The 25,146-nt window shown below is 46.3% G+C and overlaps 1 protein-coding gene across 1 annotated transcript in view; it reads right to left on the bottom strand.

The window, feature by feature from the left end:
• LOC118379456 (protein phosphatase 1 regulatory subunit 29) overlaps positions 1-25,146 on the bottom strand; it is a 267,189-nt gene that overhangs the window by 203,036 nt on the left and 39,007 nt on the right. Inside the window, 1 exon segment of the mRNA XM_052519365.1 lies at positions 10,213-10,534. The gene's annotated coding sequence lies outside the window, so the exon portion shown is untranslated.

Raw genomic sequence — 25,146 nt, 5'->3', positions numbered from 1 at the left:
GAGAGGGATAGAGGTGAGGGATGAGTGCTTTGTAAGCCTGACTAGCCGTACAGCTGTAACAGTGTCTGACCCCCCCCCAGACCACTTCTCACCCCTCCATACTAATACACATCTATTAACACGAGAACCGCCATAGGCCAACGGTCACTAGCCTTTGATTTTGTAAATTAAAAAAATCTTTCAACAAAAGCTATGCCTGCTCCTTCCCCGACTTTTCCTAAATGTTAGTATTTTACACAGCTCATTTGTCAGATTTTTTAAATGACCTTATTAACGGTTTTTTTCACACCTATTCCTAAACTTAACCTGCCAAGATCAGTTTAATACCATGCTTAGGGAATGTGATTTTGGGAAAGAGGTCATCTTAATGGGAGATTTTAACATTAATTATGAAGACAAGTGTTGTAGGAAAACCCTCAAACGGATCACTAATACCTTTGACCTTACACAGCTAGTTAAAGGGCCAACCAGGGTGACTTGTTGCTCTAAAACACAGATTGATTTGGTGTTCAGTAATAAACCAGAGAGAGTGACTAAATCATTCAATATGGTTACTGGGCTGTCTGAACATAATCTGACACTTATAGCCAGAAAGCTGTCTAAGAGCAGGTTTAACCTCTCTACTGTTAGAAAGCCGGATCAACTCAGAATACCTAAAAGTGAATTAAACTATTTTGAAAAAGCAATTAAGGGAATAAACTGGAATGATCTCTTGTCCTATACAGACGTGGAAGCTGATAGTCAGGTTTTTCTATCCACAATCCAGACTACAATAAATGGCTTCCTAAATAAAATAAAATCCAAACCTGGCCAAAAGAGCACTCTTCCTTGGCTAAATGGAGAAATCTGGAAATTGATGTAAGAACGAGATTATGCTCTAAAAACAGCCCTAAAATCTAAATTAGAGCATGACAGACGTAGGTTTACCATGTTGAGAAATAAGGTGATAAAAGAAATCAGACAGGCCAAGGCAAACTTTTTTTATTAACATAATTGGTGAAGCAAAGGGAAATTCTAAATTGATATGGGAGAATCTAAAAAAGTTAACAGGGAAAGACCATAGTAACACTGCAAAAAGACTAGAAATCATGGTGAATAACAATCTAACACAGGATGCAGTTGAAATAGCAACAGCCTTCAATTCCTACTTTATTGACTCTGTCAGGTTACTGACACAGAACCCCTCCACTGATTTCTTGGGCTCAGTGCTAGTGAATGACACTCAACCTGTCTTCATCATAAGGGAGGTTTCTGAGTCAAAGGTGAACAAGGTGATTAGGTCACTAAAGAACTCTAAAGCCAAAGATGTGTTTGGGATGGACTCTACCTTTCTTAAAAACTACAAAGAGTCACTCATTGGCCCCATTACTAAGGTCACCAACACATCTATTGGTCTCGGTGTGTTTCCAAGGGTATGGAAGTCGGCCATAATAACGGCCATCTTTAAATCAGGCGACCCTGCTGACGTGAGTAACTACAGGCCCATTAGTATATTACTACCTGTGGTGTCAAAGGTTGTTGAAAAGTGTGTAGCAGAACAACTGATTGCCCACCTCAACAACAGCCCTTTCACATTACACTCCATGCAGTTTGGCTTCAGAGCGAAACACTCCACAGAAACGGCCAACTGCTTTCTTCTGGAAAATGTGGAGTCCAAGATGGACAAAGGGGGTGCTGTTGGGGCTGTGTTTCTGGACCTAAGGAAGGCTTTTGATACTGTTAACCATGAGATTCTCATCACAAAATTGTCTAAGTTCAACTTTTCCCCTGATGCCTTGAGATGGATGAAATCATACCTTGAAGGCAGAACTCAGTGTGTCAGAGTGAGCAATGAGCTGTCGCCCACTCGTAGCTATGATGTGGGCGTGCCCCAAGGGTCAATACTGGGGCCCCTCCTGTTCAGCCTGTACATTAATGATCTGCCTTCTGTCTGTACTGGGTCTGAAGTTCAAATGTATGCAGATGATACAGTGATATATGTGCATGCAAAGAGCAAACAACAAGCTGCACAAGAACTCACTACTGTAATGGTCCAGGTTACAAAGTGGCTCAGTGACTCGTGTTTGCATCTCAATGTGAAAAAAACTGTTTGCATGTTCTTCACAAAGAGGGCAACAGATGCTACTGAGCCAGATGTCTATGTGTCAGGGAGAAGCTCCAGGTGGTATCCGATTTTAAGTACCTTGGCATCATACTTGATTCCAAATAACTAAATTCAATCTAGCTAATTTCCGATTTATACGAAATTGTTTGACTACAGAGGTAGCAAAACTGTACTTCAAATCTATGATACTCCCCCACTTAACATACTGCTTGACTAGTTGGGCCCAAGCTTGCTGTACAACATTAAAACCTATTCAGTCTGTCTACAAACAGGCTCTCAAAGTGCTTGATAGGAAGCCCAATAGCCATCATCATTGTCACATCCTTAGAAAACATGAGCTCTTGAGTTGGGAAAATCTTGTGCAATACACAGACGCATGTCTTGTATTCAAGATCCTTAATGACCTGGCTCCCCCTCCACTCAATATTTTTGTTAAACAGAAAACCCAGACATATGGCAGCAGATCCACAAGGTCTGCCATGAGAGGTGACTGTATAGTTCCCCTAAGGAAAAGCACCTTTAGTAAATCTGCATTCTCTGTGAGAGCTTCCCATGTCTGGAATACACTGCCATCAGACACACATAACTGCACCACATATCACACTTTCACAAAATACTTGAAGACATGGCTAAAGGTCAATCAGATTTGTGAACATGGTCCCTAGCTGTGTGTTGCCGCTTTCCATGTTGTCTGTAGCTTGTGAGGTATGGAAACACTTTGTTGCTTTTATGAATTTTGTCTTGCTGCTTTTTGTTCTATGTTGCTCTGTCTGTATGCTATGTCTTGCTTGTCCTATGTTGCTATGTTGCTATGTCTATGGTGATATTGTCTATATTGTAATTGTTTTTAATAACCTGCCCAGGGACTGCGGTTGAAAATTAGCCGGCTGGCTAAAACCGGCACTTTTACTGAAACGTTGATTAATGTGCACTGTCCCTGTAAAAATAAAATAAAATAAACTAAAATAAACTAAAACAATGCGCTGTAGGACGTTGCTACCCAGCTAGGTGCTAATGCATCTCTCTCTCTCCTCACTGAATGAATGACAAATGGAGGAATGGGGTCGATAATTGTGAACCTTACTTCACAAGTGAATTTAAATGAGTGAAGAGGTTGATTTCATTTAAATGAGGCCTAACTGAATGATAAGGAGGGTGAAGAGGTTGATTTCATTTAAATGAGGCCTAACTAAATGATAAGGAGGGTGAAGAGGTTGATTTCATTTAAATGAGGCCTAACTGAATGATAAGGAGTGTGAAGAGGTTGATTTAATTTAGAAAGAATAGTGTAAGGATCAGTTTGTGTTATGCCTTTTTATCAGAAGCAAACACCTTGCTGGTTGATAACATTCTCTTTTACGTTTGACTTTGTAAAAGATGCTGTCATGGGACTGTTTTATTTACTGTAACTATTACTAATGTATTGTTAGGGAAAGGAAAACATGTTATGTGTTGCAGAAGGCATTTAGAATAACGCCAAACATATCCTTGACTCTATCCAACTTGATGAGCGTGTCACGACTTCCACCGAAGTCGGTCCCTCTCCTTGTTCGGGCGGCGTTCGGCGGTCGACGTCACCGGCCTTCTAGCCATCGCCGATCCACTTTTCATTTTCCATTTGTTTTGTCTTTGTCTTATCACACCTGGTTTCAATCCCCCAATTACTTGTTCATTATTTAACCCTCTGTTCCCCTATGTTTGTTTGTGAGTGTTTGTTTATTGTATTGCGGTCTGTATTTGTGGCCTTGTATTTATACGACGTGTATTGTTTATATTATTGAGTAAAATTGCTTTCATTACTCATATCTGCTGTCCTGCGCCTGACTCATCTCACCCGCTACACATAGACACATTACAGAGCGGGAAACAAACAGCCTGCACAGCAAACTACCCCTAAACGACACCAAAACTCATTTCACACATAATAAGAGTTAGCCTATAGACAATATTAAATTGACAATAATCTGATGAGTGACAATATTATTGCCTATCAGTTGTCAAATTGTACCTGAAGAGATGGGCGCATCTTGTAATTTACAGATGCAGGGAAAAGATCATACATTTATCAAAATCTTTCTTCAGTCACATGCAGGTAAATCATTTAGAATTTGATATAGTATCATAAAGAGCATAATCTGATATTTCTACAATAACTCTCATAACTCAAGAGGTGCAGCTCATTTGCAAATGTCACTTTTTCCAAGAATATCCGTGCTGTCCCTGCATTAAGCACATGACCACACACACAGCAGCATTGCTCTGGCTACTAGGCAAAAACTAGCAACATAATAAACGTACAATTAAAATATGCTTTTATTTAATGCAATTAATTACAGTTGTTTCTGCACTGGCGCTTTTGTTGAGGAATACAGCAAATCATTTAACATGCACACCTTATATTATTCTAATCTTTTACCTTCTACTTGTCAGAAGAAGCTGGTCTTTAACTGGTCTTTATTCAGCATTATAACTCTATTACTGCCCCATCTGCAAATCAACTGACCAACGGTGTCACGTTCTGACCTTGGTTCCTTTGTTTTGTCTTTTGTTTTAGTATGGTCAGGGCGTGAGTTGGGTGGGTTGTCTATGTTAGTTTGTCTATGATTTTCTATTTCTGTGTTTGGCCTGGTATGGTTCTCAATCAGAGGCAGCTGTCAATCGTTGTCCCTGATTGAGAACCATATTTAGGTAGCCTGTTTCGTATGGTGGGTTGTGGGTGATTGTTCCTGTTTCCTGTGTTCATGTTACAGGCCTGTTTCGTATGGTGGGTTGTGGGTGATTGTTCCTGTTTCCTGTGTTCATGTTACAGGCCTGTTTCGTATGGTGGGTTGTGGGTGATTGTTCCTGTTTCCTGTGTTCATGTTACAGGCCTGTTTCGTATTGTGGGTTGTGGGGGATTGTTCCTGTTTCCTGTGTTCATGTTACAGGCCTGTTTCGTATGGTGGGTTGTGGGGGATTGTTCCTGTTTCCTGTGTTCACGTTACAGGCCTGTTTCGTATGGTGGGTTGTGGGTGATTGTTCCTGTGTTCATGTTACAGGCCTGTTTCGTATTGTGGGTTGTGGGTGATTGTTCCTGTTTCCTGTGTTCATGTTACAGGCCTGTTTCGTATGGTGGGTTGTGGGTGATTGTTCCTGTTTCCTGTGTTCACGTTACAGGCCTGTTTCGTATTGTGGGTGATTGTTCCTGTTTCCTGTGTTCATGTTACAGGCCTGTTTCGTATTGTGGGTTGTGGGTGATTGTTCCTGTTTCCTGTGTTCATGTTACAGGCCTGTTTCGTATGGTGGGTTGTGGGTGATTGTTCCTGTTTCCTGTGTTCATGTTACAGGCCTGTTTCGTATTGTGGGTTGTGGGTGATTGTTCCTGTTTCCTGTGTTCATGTTACAGGCCTGTTTCGTATTGTGGGTTGTGGGTGATTGTTCCTGTTTCCTGTGTTCATGTTACAGGCCTGTTTCGTATTGTGGGTTGTGGGGGATTGTTCCTGTTTCCTGTGTTCATGTTACAGGCCTGTTTCGTATTGTGGGTTGTGGGTGATTGTTCCTGTTTCCTGTGTTCATGTTACAGGCCTGTTTTGTATTGTGGGTTGTGGGGGATTGTTCCTGTTTCCTGTGTTCACGTTACGGGCCTGTTTCGTATTGTGGGTTGTGGGTGATTGTTCCTGTTTCCTGTGTTCACGTTACAGGCTTGTTTCGTATTGTGGGTTGTGGGGGATTGTTCCTGTTTCCTGTGTTCACGTTACAGGCCTGTTTCGTATGGTGGGTTGTGGGTGATTGTTCCTGTTTCCTGTGTTCACGTTACAGGCCTGTTTCGTATTGTGGGTGATTGTTCCTGTTTCCTGTGTTCATGTTACAGGCCTGTTTCGTATGGTGGGTTGTGGGTGATTGTTCCTGTTTCCTGTGTTCACGTTACAGGCCTGTTTCGTATGGTGGGTTGTGGGTGATTGTTCCTGTGTTCACGTTACAGGCCTGTTTCGTATTGTGGGTTGTGGGTGATGTTTCCTGTGTTCATGTTACAGGCCTGTTTCGTATTGTGGGTGATTGTTCCTGTTTCCTGTGTTCATGTTACGGGCCTGTTTCGTATTGTGGGTTGTGGGTGATTGTTCCTGTTTCCTGTGTTCATGTTACAGGCCTGTTTCGTATGGTGGGTTGTGGGTGATTGTTCCTGTTTCCTGTGTTCACGTTACGGGACTGTTTCGTATGGTGGGTTGTGGGTGATTGTTCCTGTGTTCACGTTACAGGCCTGTTTCGTATGGTGGGTTGTGGGGGATTGTTCCTGTTTCCTGTGTTCATGTTACAGGCCTGTTTCGTATGGTGGGTTGTGGGGGATTGTTCCTGTTTCCTGTGTTCACGTTACAGGCCTGTTTCGTATGGTGGGTTGTGGGGGATTGTTCCTGTTTCCTGTGTTCATGTTACAGGCCTGTTTCGTATGGTGGGTTGTGGGTGATTGTTCCTGTTTCCTGTGTTCATGTTACAGGCCTGTTTCGTATTGTGGGTTGTGGGTGATTGTTCCTGTTTCCTGTGTTCATGTTACAGGCCTGTTTCGTATTGTGGGTTGTGGGTGATTGTTCCTGTTTCCTGTGTTCATGTTACAGGCCTGTTTCGTATGGTGGGTTGTGGGTGATTGTTCCTGTTTCCTGTGTTCATGTTACAGGCCTGTTTCGTATGGTGGGTTGTGGGTGATTGTTCCTGTTTCCTGTGTTCATGTTACAGGCCTGTTTCGTATTGTGGGTTGTGGGTGATTGTTCCTGTTTCCTGTGTTCATGTTACAGGCCTGTTTCGTATTGTGGGTTGTGGGTGATTGTTCCTGTTTCCTGTGTTCATGTTACAGGCCTGTTTCGTCTTTGGTCATTTTGTCGGTTTATTGTTTTTTGTTCGTTAAAGTATTCTATTAAAATGGATAATCATCACGCTGCATTTTGGTCCTCCTCTCTTTCCCCAGACAACAAGCGTTACAAATGGATTACACATAATGGTTTTATTGGAAGGGAAACTAACGGCTATAGACCTACGTTTTTTTCTAGGACTTCCTTGACTCTATCAAAACAAATAACTGTTGTTTTTTATTGATATACGTCCACAAATATTTATTTGTGTACTGAATCTTTGCTAATAGTTGATGCACTATTTATCAAGTGCTGGGCTGCACCTAGCGGGTTGATATGCATCTGGGGCTCCCGAGTGGTGCAGCGGTCTAAAGCACTGAATCTCAGTGCTAGAGGCATCACTACAGAACCTGGTTCGATTCCAGGCTGTATCACAACTGGCCATGATTGTGAGTCCCATAGGGTGCCACACAATTGGCCCAGCTTTGTCTGGATTTGGATGGGGTAGGCCATCATTGTAAATAAGAATTAGTTCTTAACTGACTTGCCTAGTTAAATAGTGGGTTCTAGTGTTAACAGATGTCTTGTGATCCCCAGTAGCAGGGAGCACCAGAACCACAAGGTCCTTGTCATGCCTCCTATTGTACCCCAGAGACTGAAGCAGAAACAACCCAGGAAACCGCACAATATAATAGCTGTCTTCGATACTACTGTCAGCCCATAATGACAGCACTGCCATTGGAATAGGTATTAGAGGAGAAGAGAGATGGGATAATATAGGGCTGTAGAGGAATAAAGACTGCTACTCATCCCCTCTCTCTATGCCTCGACTGTAAAACACAGCAGGATACTGCAGTTAACAACGAAAGATCCAGGGATATATGCCCAACTATGTGTGTGTGTGTGTGCGTGGATAAAGAGAGATTGCGTGGCCTTGAGTACAACAGCACTAAATGAAACCGAGTGTCACGCTGCTCACATTCTTCCCTCTAGCCACACCAACTAAACATGAATCTGACCAATCTAACTTCCCTCTAGCCCCACCAACTAAATATCAATCGGACTTCCCTCTTGCCCCACCAACTAAACATCAGTCTGACTTCCCTCTAGCCTCACCAACTAAACATCAATCTGACTTCCCTCTAGCCCCACCAACTAAACATCAATCTGACTTCCCTCTAGGCCCACCCACTAAACATCAATCTGACTTCCCTCTAGGCCCACCCACTAAACATCAATCTGACTTCCCTCTAGCCCCACCAACTAAACATCAGTCTGACTTCCCTCTAGGCCCACCAACTAAACATCAATCTGACTTCCCTCTAGGCCCACCCACTAAACATCAGTCTGACTTCCCTCTAGGCCCACCAACTAAACATCAGTCTGACTTCCCTCTAGGCCCACCAACTAAACATCAGTCTGACTTCCCTCTAGCCCCACCAACTAAACATCAATCTGACTTCCCTCTAGGCCCACCCACTAAACATCAGTCTGACTTCCCTCTAGGCCCACCAACTAAACATCAATCTGACTTCCCTCTAGCCCCACCAACTAAACATCAATCTGACTTCCCTCTAGCCCCACCAACTAAACATCAATCTGACTTCCCTCTAGGCCCACCCACTAAACATCAGTCTGACTTCCCTCTAGGCCCACCAACTAAACATCAATCTGACTTCCCTCTAGCCCCACCAACTAAACATCAGTCTGACTTCCCTCTAGCCCCACCAACTAAACATCAATCTGACTTCCCTCTAGCCCCACCAACTAAACATCAATCTGACTTCCCTCTAGCCCCACCAACTAAACATCAGTCTGACTTCCCTCTAGGCCCACCAACTAAACATCAATCTGACTTCCCTCTAGGCCCACCCACTAAACATCAGTCTGACTTCCCTCTAGGCCCACCAACTAAACATCAGTCTGACTTCCCTCTAGGCCCACCAACTAAACATCAATCTGACTTCCCTCTAGCCCCACCAACTAAACATCAGTCTGACTTCCCTCTAGCCCCACCAACTAAACATCAATCTGACTTCCCTCTAGCCCCACCAACTAAACATCAATCTGACGTCCCTCTAGCCCCACCAACTAAACATCAGTCTGACTTCCCTCTAGCCCCACCAACTAAACATCAATCTGACTTCCCTCTAGCCCCACCAACTAAACATCAATCTGACTTCCCTCTAGGCCCACCCACTAAACATCATTCTGACTTCCCTCTAGCCCCACCAACTAAACATCAATCTGACTTCCCTCTGGCCCCACCAACTAAACATCAATCTGACTTCCCTCTGGCCCCACCAACTATACATCAGTCTGACTTCCCTCTAGGCCCACCAACTAAACATCAATCTGACTTCCCTCTAGGCCCACCAACTAAACATCAGTCTGACTTCCCTCTAGCCCCACCAACTAAACATCAGTCTGACTTCCCTCTAGGCCCACCAACTAAACATCAATCTGACTTCCCTCTGGCCCCACCAACTAAACATCAGTCTGACTTCCCTCTAGCCCCACCAACTAAACATCAATCTGACTTCCCTCTAGGCCCACCAACTAAACATCAGTCTGACTTCCCTATAGCCCCACCAACTAAACATCAATCTGACTTCCCTCGAGCCCCACCAACTAAACATCCATTTTACCAATCTCAGAAGGACTAGGAAGGTGGAACAGTGTGGGTTGGCCTTTCGCACGCACGCACACACACACACACACACATTTCCTTCAAAAGGGAGCTAAATGCCTGAGTCTCGAGCCAGAAGTTTGCCAGTGATAAAAAGAGAGCTGGACTCAATAAAGTAACGTCATTGAAGTTGGCACTGTAAGGTGACCTGCCTTGGCCCAGACCCTTAGGCCACCTTAGGTCAATCAGAAACTCCCTTACCGCCTGGTTAAGGACATGGCAGCTAATGTGAAGCCCAGACAAAGAAAACTTGACTCCTTGACCCCACGGCGAACCGTACCCCTTACCCCAATTACCCCCTAGGGTAATGTAAGGACCACTATTTCCCACTGGTTTACACATATCTGGATCATATACATTAGGCACCAAGTGGCAAGAAAACAGACAAACAGGGAGGGACTATCTGAACCTGTCCAATAAGAAACGCACGTCTTTGTTTTTTACCGTGTGCCCTAATGAATAGGGCCCTGACAAACCCTGACAGAAGAGAACATCCAACGATGCTTAACAAACACTGCACAGCTGTTCCTGAGCCAGAGCGTCCTTTAGAACATAATGTTACAAATAGGAACGAGACAGTTTGCTCAGTTTGCCTTTACCTGGTCTGCCTGTCTGTCTCTTGGTCTGCTGTCTGTCTGTCTTCTTAATCCAGAAGCATCACCTCTTCTCTTCACTGATGATTTACTCTCCTTCTGGGCATGATCTTCTTTATTCCTCCTCTTCCTCCCGTGCCACAGTGGTTTTGGTAAGTGAGGTAGCGGAACAGGGAGAAGTCCTCTAACGGTCTGTGGTTGAGTTTCGGTCTAGTGGAGTGGTCCTACAGCCGTCACTGGTTGTTTGTGGTTGTGGTCCAGACTACTGGGATTCAATACTGCTGTAGAGACTCACAGCATAGAACCCACTGGGATGTATGACCACGAGCTGCAAAAAGACAAATGGAGAGGGACAGATCAGACAAGCTATTAAAACAGTGTTGTGATAGGCGAAACAGCATTCACATGCATGCAGCATGGACTCTGGATAAGTCAAAGAGGGGTGGAGGTGGAGAGAGGGAATGATAGTGGAAAGAGATAGTGAGGTGGAAAGGAATGAAGAGGAGAGAGAGGGCAGTGGATGAGAGAGAGGAGGAGAGGAGAGAGAGAGAGTGGTGGATGGGAGACAAGAGGAGAGAGAGAGAGAGAGAGTGGTGGATGCGAGAGAAGAGGAGAGGAGAGAGAGAGTGGTGGATGGGAGAGAAGAGGAGAGGAGAGAGAGTGGTGGATGAGAGAGAAGAGAAGAGGAGAAAGAGAGAAATGTGGATGGGAGAGGAGAGAGAGCGTGGTGGATGGAAGGTGGATGGAAGAGAAGAGGAGAGGAGAGGAGAGAGAGAAATGTGGATGAGAGAGAAGAGGAGAGGAGAGAGAGAAATGTGGATGAGAGAGAAGAGGAGAGGAGAGAGAGAGAGTGGTGGATGGGAGACAAGAGGAGAGGAGAGAGAGAGTGGTGGATGCGAGAGAAGAGGAGAGGAGAGAAATGTGGATGGGAGAGGAGAGAGAGCGTGGTGGATGAGAGGTGGATGAAAGGTGGATGGGAGAGAAGAGGAGAGGAGAGAAAGAGTGGTGGATGGGAGAGAAGAGGAGAGGAGAGAGAGAGCGGTGGATAGGTGAGAAAAGGAGAGGAGAGAGAGAGAAATGTGGATGGGAGAGGAGAGAGAGCGTGGTGGATGGAAGGTGGATGGAAGAGAAGAGGAGAGGAGAGAGAGAAATGTGGATGGGAGAGGAGAGAGAGTGGTGGATGGGAGAGGAGGAGAGGAGAAAGAGAGAAATGTGGATGGGAGAGAGAGCGTGGTGGATGAGAGGTGGATGAAAGGTGGATGGGAGAGAAGAGGAGAGGAGAGAAAGAGTGGTGGATGGGAGAGAAAACGAGAGGAGAGAGAGAGAGAAATGTGGATGGGAGAGGAGAGAGCATGGTGGATGAGAGGTGGATGGGAGAGAATAGGAGAGAAGAGAGAGAGCGGTGGATGGGAGAGAAGAGGAGAGGAGAGAGAGTGGTGGATGTGAGAGAAGAGGAGAGGAGAGGAAAGAGAGTGGTGGATGGGAGAGAAGAGAAGAGGAGAGGAGAGGAGAGGAGAGGAGAGAGAGAGTGGTGGATGGGAGAGGAGAGGAGAGAGAGAGCGGTGGAAGGGAGAGGAGAGGAGAGGAGAGGAGAGGAGAGGAGAGGAGAGGAGAGGAGAGGAGAGGAGAGGAGAGGAGAGGAGAGGAGAGGAGAGAAATGCCAGGGGAAATCTCCTCTAGCTTGATGCCGTAATCTGACAGAAATAAAAACCCTAGACATGTGGGAGAGAGAGAGAGGGAGTGAGAGAGCGAGGGAGAGGGAGTGAGAGAGAGAGGGAGAGGGAGTGAGAGAGCGAGAGAGCAAGAGAGAGGGTTATGGAGGGAGAGAGTGAGTGAGAGAGCAAGAGAGAGGGGGAGGGAGGGAAACGAGGGAAGGATGGAGTTAGAAAAAGAGGGCAAGAGAGGGAGGGTGTTATGGTTTTATGTCAGCTGGGGTTCTCTGATGAACAGAGGGAAGAAAGGGGGAATAGCCGGGGGATAGATGCTTGAGAGTGGGTGGGAACAAGGGAGAGAGGCAGAGATGGGGAAGAGGGAGCAATACAGAGACTGTTGTCCCTAGCAACAGCCCCTTCCCTGTCTCCTCCTTTCTTTCTCTACCTCTATCTCTCTTCCTTCTTTATTCTGTCCTTCGCCTACTTCACCCTCCCTCCATTGTATGCTCCCTTTCCTCTTTTCGTTCAACCTCTCTCTGCCACCCTTCTCTCCTTCTTCAAAATAAAATCAAATCAAAGTTTATTGTCTTCGTACACAGGTTTGCAGATGTTATCGCAGGTGCAGAGCAATGCTTGTGTTTTTAGCTCCAACAGTGCAATAATGCCTAGCAAAACAAAACAATACGCACATAATACAAAAAGCAAAAAGAACGACATTAAGAGATATAAGAACAAGCAATGCCAGAGTCCGGAATATAAATATATATATATACAGTTGAAGTGGGAAGTTTACATACACTTACGTAGGAGTCATTAGAACTCGTTTTTCAACCACTCCACAAATGTCTTGTCAACAAACTATAGTTTTGGCAAGTCGGTTAGGACATCTACTTTGTGCATGACACAAGTCATTTTTCCAACAATTGTTTACAGACAGATTATAATATATATAATTCACTGTATCACAATTCCAGTGGGTCAGAAGTTGACATACACTAAGTTGACTGTGCCTTTAAACAGCTTGGAAAATTTCTGTAAATGATGTCATGGCTTTAGAAGCTTCTGATGGGCTAATTGACATAATTTGAGTCAATCGGCGGTGTATCTGTGGATGTATTTCAAGGCCTACCTTCAAACTCAGTGCCTCTTTGCTTGACATCATAGTAAAATCAAAAGAAATCCGCCAAGACCTCAGAAAATAATTTTAGACCTCCACAAGTCTGGTTCATCCTTGGGAGCAATTTCCAAATGCCTGAAGGTACCAAGTTACTCTGTACAAACAATAGTATGCAAGTATAAAAACCATGGGACCACGCAGCGAAAAGTGCAAATCAATCCCAGAACAACAGTAAATTACCTTGTGAAGATGCTGGAGGAAACAAGTACAAAATTATCTATATCCACAGTAAAATGAGTCTTATATCGACATAACCTGAAAGGGCAGGGAAGAAGCCACCGCTTCAAAACGAACATTAAAAAGCGTAGAGTACGGTTTGCAACTGCACATGGGGACAAAGATCATACTTTTTGGAGAAATGTCCTCTGGTCTGATGAAACAAAAATAGAACTGTTTGGCCATAATGATCATCATTACGTTTGGAGTAAAAAGAGGGAGGCTTGCAAGTCTAGGAGCACCATCCCAACCATGAAGCACGGGGGTGGCAGCATCATGTTGTGGGGGTGATTTGCTGCAAGAGGGACTGATGCACTTCAAAAAATAGATAGCATCATGAGGTACGAAAATTATGTGGATATATTGAAGCAACATCTCAAGACATCAGTCAGGAAGTTAAAGCTTGGTCGCAAATGGGTCTTCCAAATGGACAATGACCCCAAGCATGCTTCCAAAGTTGTGGTAAAATGGCTTAAGGACAAAGAACTGGAGTGGCCATCACTATGCCCTGACCTCAATCCCATAGAAAGATCAAATGCAAAATAAATATCTTGCTGTGTTTTGTAAACGCAGATCTAAAAAGCTTCTTTTTGTCATTTCTGCTCGGCATCCGACTCATTTTGTGCTTCAGTTGCACTTCTAAACACAGATGGGAATTCATGAATGGGCATTCTATCAGCAGAGAGCGTGAAGCTACTTTTCTCCATCATTCTATCAGCAGACAGCGTGAAGCTACTTCTCTCCATCATTCTATCAGCAGACAGCGTGAAGCTACTTTTCTCCATCATTCTATCAGCAGACAGCGTGAAGCTACTTTTCTCCATCATTCTATCAGCAGAGAGCATGAAGCTACTTTTCTCCATCATTCTATCAGCAGACAGCGTGAAGCTACTTTTCTCCATCATTCTATCAGCAGACAGCATGAAGCTACTTTTCTCCATCATTCTATCAGCAGACAGCGTGAAGCTACTTTTCTCCATCATTCTATCAGCAGACAGCGTGAAGCTACTTTTCTCCATCATTCTATCAGCAGACAGCGTGAAGCTACTTTTCTCCATCATTCTATCAGCAGAGAGCGTGAAGCTACTTTTCTCCATCATTCTATCAGCCGAGAGCGTGAAGCTACTTTTCTCCATCATTCTATCAGCAGACAGCGTGAAGCTACTTTTCTCCATCATTCTATCAGCAGACAGCGTGAAGCTACTTTTCTCCATCATTCTATCAGCAGACAGCGTGAAGCTACTTTTCTCCATCATTCTATCAGCAGACAGCGTGAATCTACTTTTCTCCATCATTCTATCAGCAGACAGAGTGAAGCTACTTTTCTCCATCATTCTATCAGCAGACAGCGTGAATCTACTTTTCTCCATCATTCTATCAGCAGACAGTGTGAAGCTACTTTTCTCCATCATTCTATCAGCAGAGAGCGTGAAGCTACTTTTCTCCATCATTCTATCAGCAGACAGCGTGAAGCTACTTTTCTCCATCATTCTATCAGCAGAGAGCGTGAAGCTACTTTTCTCCATCATTCTATCAGCAGACAGCGTGAAGCTACTTTTCTCCATCATTCTATCAGCAGACAGCGTGAAGCTACTTTTCTCCATCATTCTATCAGCAGACAGCGTGAAGCTACTTTTCTCCATCATTCTATCAGCAGACAGCGTGAAGCTACTTTTCTCCATCATTCTATCAGCAGACAGCACTCTGACTGATGTGGAGCTTGACACAAACACACACATATGAACACACTCGAACACTCAGTCCATCTCATCTCAAACTCAACTGTAGACAAACTGGGATCCTCTCTGTCACACACACTGAAACTCAGTATCTGAACAGACTCAGTCTGCCACAAACCAAGATCACTCTGCTCACTCTTCTCTACCGCACTGCCTCCCTTTCTCTTCCTTATGGTCTATAACTCCTTCCATCCCTGCCTCCTTTCTGTCTCTCTCTCTCTCCCTCTCTCACTCCCTCTCTCTCTGTCTCTTTCCCTTCTGCTCCCTCCCTCTCTCATCCCTTTCTTTCTATCGCTCTCCCTCTCTCTCACCCCCTCCCCCATCCCTCCATCTCTCCCTCCGCTTCTGCCTCAATGACACACCTTCAGACAGGAGAGATGTGAGTCAAAGGAAGGTCAGGCTGGCTTCATGGTGAGCTGACCATGACATCTCATTTACTGCAATAATACTCTTCAGATAAAGCTTCTGCTATCCCCCTGAGTGGTCAGAGCAAAGGGAGGAGAGGAGATCAAAGTCCTGCAAACACACAAACACCCTTGTGCATACACACACATTTCCAGACATATGCATGGATATACACAGCGTACACACACACTGTCCAGAGAGGCTAGAGAACTGTGACCTCCACTGTCTCCACAGGGGAGAATGGAGTTGAAAGGAGGGGAGGGGAGGGGAGGGGAGGGGAAAAAGAGAGAGAGAGAGAGAGAGAGAGAGAGAGAGAGAGAGAGAGAGAGAGAGAGAGAGAGAGAGAGTACGCATCACAGAGTGATGAAATGTAATTGGTTCTCACTCGCAGCTTCAGAAAGGTATTAAAACATAATACAAAATGGTACAGCAATGCAAGTTGAACTTTATTTATGATTTATTATTTCCCCAAATGTCCTCTGTAAATACCCTGTTGGAAGCTACAGCCCTGGAGTGAGATCCACTGGTGGACGGAGAATGAGTGCCTTTGTACCGTGACTCATTTGTTCCTTTGTTCAGAGGGTCATGAGAAGATGCCAAAACTGCAAGTGGGTTACTAAAGGCTACAGCACAATAGGCTAATAAAAACAGTATGTCCAACACTATTTTTTATTTTGCCATTATTTTACCAGGTAAATTGACTGAGAACACATTCTCATTTACAGCAACAACCTGGGGAATAGTTACAGGGGAGAGGAATAAGCCAATTATAAACTGGGGATTATTAGGTGACCATGATGGTTTGAGGGCCAGATTGGGAATATAACCAGGACACCAGGGTTAGCACCTCTACTCTTACGATAAGTGCCCTTTGATCTGTAATGACCTCAGTGAGTCAGGACACCTGTTTAACTTCCCATCCGAAAGATGGCACCCTACACAGGGCAGTGTCCCCATTCACTGCCCTGGGGCATTGGGATAGTTTTTAGACCAGAGGAAAGAGTGTCTCCTACTGGCCCTCCAACACCACTTCCAGCAACATCTGGTCTCCCATCCAGGGACTGACCAGGACCAACCCTGCTTAGCTTCAGAAGCAAGCTAGCAGTGGTATGCTGCTGGTGAAGTATGTCCTACAGTATATCTAGAGCATGTCCGACAGTATATCTACAGTATGTCCTATCTAACAGTATAACTTTAGACCGTCCCCTCGCCCATACCAGGGACCCTCTGCACACATCAACAACAGTCACCCACGAAGCATCGTTACCCATCGCTCCACAAAAGCCATGTATTTGATTTTCAATAAATTTACAAAAAAATCTAAAAACATGTTTTCACTTTATCATTATGGGGATTGTGTGTAGACAGGTGAGTATTTAAAAAAAAAACATTTTTTATCCATTTTGAATTCAGGCTGTAACACAATTTATTTTGAACAAGTCAAGGGGTTTGAATACTTTCTGTCCTACAGTATATCCTTCAGTATGTCCTACATTATATGTAATGGACAGTATGCCATACAGTAAATTGGTTTCTCAAATGATTTGCCCTGCCTGGTTCACCAACTACTTCCCCGACAGAGTTCAGTGTGTCAAATCTGAGGGCCTGTTATCCGGGTCTCTGGCAGTCTCTATGGGGGTGCCACAGGGTTCAATTCTTGGGCCGATTCTGCTGGTGAGTCTGATCCACCTCTATGCAGACGACACCATTCTGTATACGTCTGGCCCTTCTTTGGACACTGTGTTTACAACCCTCCAGACAAGCTTCAATGCCAACTCTCCTTCCGTGGCCTCCAACTGCTCTTAAATACAAGTAAAGCTAAATGCATGCTCTTCAACCGATCGCTGCCTGCACCTGCCCACCCGTCCAGCATCACTACTCTGGACGGTTCTGGCTTAGAATATGTGGACAACTACAAATACCTAGGTGTCTGGTTAGACTGTAAACTCTCCTTCCAGACTCACATAAAACATCTCCAATCCAAAGTTAAATCTAGAATTGGCTTCCTATTTCGCAACAAAGCATTCTTCACTCATGCTGCTAAACATACCCTCGTAAAACTGACCATCTTACCGATCCTTGACTTTACAAAATAGCCTCCAACACCCTACTCAACAAATTGGATGCTGTTGATCACAGTGCCATCCGTTTTCTCACCAAAGCCCCATATACTAACCACCACTGCGACCTGTACACTCGTGTTGACTGGCCCTCGCTTCATACTCATCGCCAAACCCACTGGCTCCAGGTCATCTACAAGACCCTCCTAGGTAAAGTCCCGCCTTATCTCTGCTCGCTGGTCACCATAGCTGCACCCACCCGTAGTAGCACGCATTCCAGCAGGTATATCTCTCTGGTCACCCCCAAAACCAATTCTTCCTTTGGCCGCCTCTCCTTCCAGTTCTCTGCTGCCAATGACTGGAAAGAACTACAAAAATCTTTGAAACTGGAAACACTTATCTCCCTCACTAGCTTTAAGCACCAGTTGTCATAGCAGATCACAGATCACTGCACCTGTACATAGCCCATCTATAAATAACCCAAACAACTACCTCTTCCCCTACTGTATTTATTTATTTATTTTGCCCCTTTGCACCCCAGTAGTTCTACTTTGCACACTCATCTACTGTCAAATCTACCATTCCAGTGTTTTAATTGCTATATTGTATTTACTTCGCCACCATGGCCTATTTATTGCCTTTACCTCCCTTATCTCACCTCATTTGCTCACATTGTATATAGACTTCTTTTTCTACTGTATTATTGACTGTATGTTTGCTTTACTCCATGTGTGACTCTGTGTTGTTATATGTGTCGAACTGCTGTGCTTTATCTTGGCCAGGTCGCAGTTGTAAATGAGATCTTGTTCTCAACTTGCCTACCGGGTTAAATAAAGGTGAAAAAATAAATACAGAAATAAATATCCTACAGTATATCTACAATACAGTATATCCTACAGTACATGCTACAGTAAGTTCAACAGTATGTCCTACAGTATATCTACAATACTGTACATGCTACAGTACAGTAAGTCCTACAGTATATCCTACAGCATGTCCTACATTAAATGTAAAGTACAGTATGTCCTACAGTGTATGCTACAGTACTGTACGTCCTACAGTATGTCCTACAGTATATGCTACAGTATGTCCTACAGTGTATGCTACAGTATTGTACGTCCTACAGTATGTATGCTACAGTATATGCTACAGTATGTCCTACAGTATATGCTACAGTACTGTATGTCCTACAGTATGTCCTACAGTATATTCTACCTCCATCCTCCTGCTATGTTCTCCCTAGGGGCTGACAGGGGGACGTTGTTTTATGCACGTCAGCCCCCATTTTGCAGGCGCTGTATGGCCTACGGACACATATTCGCCTCGTGCAGCACAAGAAAATGCAGATTTTGTGGATCTGAGGAACACGAGGCGAGGGATTGTGACAAGCCTAAGACGTGCCATGGGTGTGGCTCGTCAGCACACCTGTGGCGGGGGTGCCCGGCCCGTCAGAGGTCATATGCGTCTGCGGCTGGGGGGGGAGCAGGAGCGGGGCATGGGGGAAGAAGAGTAGGGGAAGTAAGCACGCCTCATGACCAGAGTACAGGTCCAGAGGGGAAGGCCACAAGGAAGGAGGAGGAGCAAGAAGCGGTGGATGGAAGAGAGAAGGAAACGGAAGGCACGGGAGTAGGAGAACCAGGAAAAGCGGCGGAAGAAGGCAACCGAGTGGAGGAGCATGAGAGAGAGAAAAAAAGCGAGGGAGGAGTGGTGGAGAAGGAGACGGTAGAAGAGCAAGTGGACTGGGGGAAAGTGCCCTGGTGGAAGAGATGAGGGGTATGGTGGAGGAGCTGGGGGGGGGGGTGGTATCTCTCCACTGCCGCCATCACCAAAGAAGAGAATGAAGAGGAGGGTGCGATTGGCCGACAGTGAGAGGGAGGGGATGGCCAAGAGAGTGATGGGGGTGGGAGAAACCTCTGGGTTGCTGCTGGTTTCCCCAGGCCCTCAACTTCTGTTGGGTGGGGACACACCTAACAAGACTCAGGACTGGGTACAGGAGGAGGTGGGGAGTTTTTTGTTTGGGGACTCAGCCTCCCGATTTTTTTCCAAACCAGCTACAACACTGGGGAGGGGGAGGACTGTGGGGGTAGACCCAGGGTGCAAGGCACCCCGGAGCCAAACACTATTCCTGCATCCTGGGATGGTGAGATGGAGGAAGGGGGGGGGGGATGTTGGGAGTACGGATGGTGTTCTCACCGGTAGATATGGAGCAGGGGAGCATCGGGTGAGTCTCCTGTTTTTGTTTTTTTTCTGTCTGGGTTTAGAATTTGAGTGTATTACATGTTTTTATTTTTTCATGGGGTCTAATTTTACTTTTGTTAGTTTAAATGTAAGAGGTTTAAGGGATTTTGTTAAGAGGAGGGCGGTTTTTAGTTATTTGGAGGGTGTGGGGTTTGATTTTTGTTTTTTACAGGAGGTTCACCTGAGGGATGGAGGGGATGTTAGTAGGTTTAAGAGGGAGTGGGACAAGGGGGAGTCGGTTTGGGGTATTGGGGGGGTGCACTCATCGGGGGTAGGGATTTTGTGTGGGCACAGGGAGGTAAAAGTGGAGGATTCTTTTGTGGTAATGCAGGGTAGGGTTATAGGGGTGGATGTCACGATAAGGGATTGTACATTTAGATTAGTGGTGGTGTATGGGCCACAGGTGGTGGCAGACAGGAGGGAGATGGTGGACTGTCTGACGACCCTGTGTGTCACAAATAGGACATTAGTGATAGGGGGGGATTTTAATACAGATTTAGGAAGATGGGGGGATAGCAGTGCAGGCGCCATTGCCGGGCTAATGGCTTGCCATGGTCTGGTAGATGGTGGTCTGCACACTACTCCGAAAATGGACGGTCCTACATGGCGCAACTCCAGGGGGGTTGAGCGGAGGCTCGACTATATTTTTGTGGGTAAGTTGTCTGGGCGGCTGTTGCCTGTTTTCTTTTCGGATCACGACGGGGTGCTCCTGCAGGTGGGGTCGCCAGTCTGCCTCTTTGGTAGGGGGTACTGGAAGCTAGATCGGGATGTGCTGGAGGAGCAGGCTTTTGTTGACGGGTTTTATGGTTTCTTTTGGAGGCTTGAATTCCTCCGGTCCATGTGCGAGGGGGTGTTAGAGTGGTGGGAATTAGTTAAGGTGAGGATTAGGGCTTTTATAATAGGGTATTGCAAGAGGAAAAAAAGGGAGGAGAGGAGGGAGGTGGATCGTATCCAAAGGTTAATTGAACTCGAATACGAGGCAGGCAACCTCGGCGGGTCGTTTGACTGGGAGAGATCCGCAACCCTAAAGGCGCAGCTCAGGGAGTTGCAGGAGCGGAAGGCTCGAGTTTTCCTGGAGCGTGCGCATAGTGGCTTTCTAGAACACAATGAGACTTGTTCTGCTATGTTCTTTAAGTTGGTTAGGGCCAGACAGAGTAGGAAGGTAATGCATGGTGTTAGGGAAGAAAATGGTAGTATAGTTAGAGAACCAGAGGATATGGTCAGGGTGACAACTGATCATTTCCCAGGTTTATTTAAGGAAAGGGAAATAGATGTAGAGCAGGGAAATGTGTTTTTAGAACACTTGTCCAGGCGGTTGCCGGAGGACATTAGAGAAGTGATGGAGGCCCAGATCTCACTAGAAGAGGTTGAGAGCGCTCTTAGGAGGATGGGAAAAGGGAAGGTGCCTGGGATAGATGGGCTGCCGGCAGAGTCTTATCTCAAGTTTTGGGGTATACTTGGACCAGTGGTCCTCGAAGTCTTGAAGGTCATCCTTGAGACGGGAGTCCCGGGGGGATCAATGGCTGTTGGTGTGCTGTCACTTTTATATAAGAAGGGGGAAGTAACAGACCGTGGCAACTGGCGGCCGTTGACCATGCTGTGTGTAGATTACAAGCTACTAGCAAAGGTTTTAGCAGACCGGTTGCGCACAGCCCTTCCCTACGTCGTCCATGAGGATCAGACGTGCGGGGTAGAGGGCCGCTCTATTAGATGGAACCTACAGTTAATCAGGAACTCCATCGCTTGGGTTGAAGATAGAGGACTGCCTTTAATGGTAGCAGCGCTAGATCAGGCGAAAGCCTTTGATCGCGTGAATAGATCCTTTTTATTCAGAGTGTTAGGTCGATTAGGATTTGGGGAGAAGTTTATAGGATGGATTCCTACATTATATGTCGGAGCGGGGTGCCGAGTTAGTGTAAATGAAGAGGGAGGAGAGGAAGTGGGGGCAGCATGCTGCTCGGGAGAGGTGGAAGGGGGGTTTAGGGCTGGGTGTCATTTAGATTTGTAAGGGGATAGATTAGGGACGGGGAGATAGGGAAAGGTATTTTGTAGGGTGACGGGGAGGGAAGATGCTCCCCTGTGGTTTTGTTTGGGGTTTATGTTTAGTTTCATTAGTTTAATTAAAATTCCATTATTTGAGTATGTATGTAAATTATGAGTTGTAAAGAATGAATGGTATTGAAGATAATAAATTATTTTTTATAAAAAATAAAAAAAATAGGCTGTAATAGGTTTCACATTCCATTTGTTGTTTTGTATTTTGTATCGTTATTTCATGTGTCACTTTTTCTATTAAAGTCACGAGTAACCACTACGCTGCATTTCGGTCCGACTCTCTTTCTACAAACGAAGAACGCTGTTACAGAATCACCCACCACACACGGACCGAGTGGCGTGGTTACAGGCAGCGACAGCAGGAGCAGAAAAAGGAGGACGTTATGGACAGCAAAGGCATGGAGTATACGACGTGGGAAGAAATAGACAGGTGGGCGGCCGACCCAGAGAGAGTGCAGGAGCCCGCCTGGGATTCGCTAGAGCAGTGCGAAGAGGGCTATAGGCGAATGGAGTCGAAAATAAAGACACGGTGGCGCAGAGCGAAAACCGAAAGTAACCCCCAAATATTTATTGGGGGAGGGCTCAGGGAGAGAGTAGCAGAGTCAGGAGTCAGACCTGAGCCTACTCTCCCTGTTAATTGTGAGGAGCAGCAATATAAGGACTTCTGGTCTTGGGAGATGATATTAGACGGACGAGGACCCTGGGCGCAGCCGGGGGAATATCGCCGTCCCAAGGAAGAACTAGAGGCGGCTAAAGTGGAGAGGCGCTGGTATGAGGAGGCAGCACGGCGACGCAGATGGAAGCCCGAAAAGCAGCCCAAAATAATTATTGGGGGAGGCTTAATGGGAGTATGGCTATGCCAGGTAGGAGACCTGCGCAAACTCCCTGTGCTTACCGGTGGGCTAGAGAGACCGGGCAGGCACCATGTTATGCTATGGAGCGCACAGTGTTTCCAGTGCGGGTGCATAGCCCGGTGCGGCACATACCAGCCCTTCGTATTGGCCGGGCTAGAGTGGGCATCGAGCCAGGTAAGCTTGGGCAGGCTCGGTTCTCAAGAGCTCCAGTGCGCCTGCATGGTCCGGTCTATCCAGAGCCACCTCCACACACCAGTCCTCCGGTAGCAGCTCCCCGCACCAGGCTTCCTGTGCGTGTCCTCAATCCTGTAGCACCAGTTCCAGCACCACGCACCAGGCCTTCTGTGCGCCTCGCCTGTTCAGCACAACCAGAGCCTTCCTTCCCTCCTGCGCTGTCGGAGTCTCTCGCCTGTTCTGCACAGCCAGAGCCTTCCTTCCCTCCTGCGCTACTGGAGTCTCCTGTCTGTTCAGCGCTATCAGAGCCTTCCTTCCCTCCTGCGCTGTCGGAGTCTCCCGCCTGTTCAGCGCTATCAGAGCCTTCCTCCTCTACAGCGCTGCCGGAGCCTCCTGCCTGTTCGGAGCAGCCTGAGCTGCCAGTCTGCAGGGAGCTGTCAGTCTGCAAGGTGCTGTCAGTCTGCATGAAGCAGCCAGAGCTGTCAGTCTGCAAAGAGCTGCCAGTCTGCAAGGAGCTGTCAGTCTGAAAGGAGCTGTCAGTCTGCAAGGAGCTGCCAGTCTGCAGGGTGCTGTCAGCCTGCATGGAGCAGTCAGAGCTGTCAGTCAGGATGAAGCAGCAAGAGCTGTCAGTCTGCATAAAGCAGCCAGAGCTGCCAGTCTGCAAAGAGCTGCCAGTCTGCAAGGAGCTGCCAGTCTGCAAGGAGCTGTCAGTCTGCAAAGAGCTGTCAGTCTGCATAGAGCAGCTAGATCCGCCAGTCAGCCATGATCTTCTAGATCTGCCAGTCAACCAGATTCTTCCAGATCTGCCAGTGAACCAGTCTCTTCCAGATCTGCCAGTCAACCAGAATCTTCCAGATCCGCCAGCCAGCCAGGATCTACCGGAGCCTACTACCTGCCTGAGCATCATCTCAGTACTGGGCTTCCTCTCAGTACTGGGCTTCCTCTCAGTACTGGGCTTTCTCTCAGTACTGGGCTTCCCTTCAGTTCCGGGCTGCCCCTCAGTTCCGGGCTGCCCCTCAGTTCCGGGCTGCCACTCAGTCTCGAGCTGCCCCTCAGTCCCGAGCTGCCCCTCAGTCCCGAGCTGCCCCTCAGTCCCGAGCTGCCCCTCAGTCCCGAGCTGCCCCTCAGTCACGAGCTGCTCCTCAGTTCAGTGGGGTTCTGGGTGAGGACTATTAGGCCATGGTCGGCGGCGAGGGTGGATTATCCCAGGACGCGAAGGGGAGGAACTAGGACATTAATGGAGTGGGGTCCACGTCCCGAGCCGGAACCGCCACCATGGACAGACGCCCACCCGGACCCTCCCTATGGTTTTGAGGTGCGTCCGGGAGTCCGCACCTTAGGGGGGTTCTGTCATGCCTTGGCCATTGTATTTTGTGTTTTCGTTATATTATTTGGTCAGGCCAGGGTGTGACATGGGTTTATGTTGTTGTATTTCGTATTGGGGTTTTTGTATTATTGGGATTGCGGCTGAGTAGGGGCGTTGTATGGGCTTGGCTGCCCGAGGTGATTGTTCCTGTCTCTGTGTAGTTTCACCAGATAGGCTGTATTAGGTTTCACGTTCCGTTTGTTGTTTTCGTATGTGTATAGTTATTTCATGTATCGCTTTTTTCCTTCATTAAAGACATGAGTAACCACCACGCTGCATTTCTTGTCCGACTCTCTTTTGACAAACGAAGAACGACATTACAACGTCCTACAGTATGTCCTACAGTACTGTGCGTCCTGCAGTATGTCCTACAGTATATGCTACAGTATGTCCTACAGTATATGCTACAGTATGTCCTACAGTATATGCTACAGTATGTCCTACAGTATATGCTACAGTACTGTACGTCCTGCAGTATGTCCTACAGTATATGCTACAGTACTGTACGTCCTACAGTATGTCCTACAGTATATGCTACAGTACTGTACATCCTACAGTATGTCCTACAGTATATACTACAGTATGTCCTACAGTATATGCTACAGTATAAACTACAGTATATGCTACAATACTGTACATCCTACAGTATGTCCTACAGTATATGCTACAGTACTGTACGTCCTACAGTATGTCCTACAGTGTATACTACAGTATGTCCTACAGTGTATGCTACAGTACTGTACGTCCTGTGTAGTGTTGTCTAGTCATAGGCTGTACTGATGTACTGAGGTGTCCTGTCATACAGATGTCACTCTGATCAACATTCACCTGGCGTTGCATCACTCTATCATTTTTACTATTTCAGTCAGGCACTAGCATTGGGAGCCCAGCTCAGCCAGAGGACCCTACGCTAATTGGCTATAATTGCCCAAATTCTCAGAGGTAGGAAGTCAGAATATGCATACTGAACAAACACACACACACACACACACACACACACACAC

This window comes from Oncorhynchus keta, chromosome 5 (genome assembly GCF_023373465.1).
Source record: "Oncorhynchus keta strain PuntledgeMale-10-30-2019 chromosome 5, Oket_V2, whole genome shotgun sequence".
In the NCBI taxonomy this organism is placed as follows: Eukaryota; Metazoa; Chordata; class Actinopteri; order Salmoniformes; family Salmonidae; genus Oncorhynchus; species Oncorhynchus keta.
Note: the sequence above shows the minus strand (reverse complement) of the source record. Positions and strands in the feature narration are given on the sequence as shown.